The following is a 1,246-nucleotide window of genomic DNA, read 5'->3' as shown; positions in this document are numbered from 1 at the left end:
TGTATTAAAACTACAAAAATCAGCTCATTACACTGTATGACCATGACTGTAGATAGACTGTACTGTATGCACGCATGCACTATATTGCCAAAAGTATTCACTTACCTGAATTGACTCACATATGAACTTAAGTGACAACCCATAGGGTTGAATATGATGTCGGTCCACCCTTTGCAGCTATAACAGCTTTAGCTCTTCTGGGAAGGCTGTCCACAAGGTCTAGGAGTGTGTTTATGGGAATTTTTGACCATTCTTCCAGAAGTGCATTTGTGAGGTCACACACTGATGTTAGACGAGAAGGCCTGGCTCTCAGCTCTAATTCATCCCAAAGGTGTTCTATCGGGTTGAGGTCAGGACTCTGTGCAGGACAGTCAAGTTCATCCACACCAGACTCTGCCATCCATGTCTTTATGGACCTTGCTTTGTGCACTTGTGCACATTCATCCTGGAAGTGGAAGGGGCTATCTCCAAACTGTTTCCTCGAAGTTGGAAGCGTGGAATTGTCCAAAATGTCTTGTTATGTTGAAGTATTCAGAGTTCCTTTTCCTAGAACTAAGGGGCCAAGCCCGGCTCCTGAAAAACAACCCCACACCATAATACCCCCTCCACCAAACTTTACACTTTTCACAATGCAGTCAGACAAGTACCGTTCTCCTGGCAACTGCCAAACCCAGACTCGTTCATCAGATTGCCAGATGGAGAAGCGAGATTCGTCACTCCAGAGAACGTGTCTCCACCGCTCTAGAGTCCAGTGGCACCACTGCATCCGACACTTTGCACTGCACTTGGTGATTAATGGCTTAATAATTGTAACCCATTCTTAAAACCCATTCCATGAAGCTCTCTACGCACTGTTCTTGAGCTAATCTGAAGGCCACATGAAGTTTGGAGGTCTGTAGCAATTGACTCTGCAGAAAGTTAGTGACCTCTGTGCACCATGCGCCTCAGCATCCGCTGACCCCGCTCTGTCAGTTTACAGTGGCCTATCACTTCGTGGCTGAGTTGCTGTCGTTCCCAATTGCTTCCACTTTGCTATAATACCACTGACAGTTGACAGTGGAATATTTAGGAGGGAGAAAATTTCACAGGTGGCATCCTATCACAGTACAACACTGGAATTCACTGAGCTCCTGAGAGCAACCCAGTCATTTTACAAATTTTTGTAGAAACAGTCTGCATGTCTAGGTGCTTGAATTTATACAGCTGTGGCCATGGAAGTGATTGGAACATCTGATTTTGTTTTTTT

The sequence above is a fragment of the Stegastes partitus genome, unplaced genomic scaffold (genome assembly GCF_000690725.1).
Source record: "Stegastes partitus isolate 25-593 unplaced genomic scaffold, Stegastes_partitus-1.0.2 Scaffold362, whole genome shotgun sequence".
Taxonomy (NCBI): domain Eukaryota; kingdom Metazoa; phylum Chordata; class Actinopteri; family Pomacentridae; genus Stegastes; species Stegastes partitus.
Note: the sequence above shows the minus strand (reverse complement) of the source record.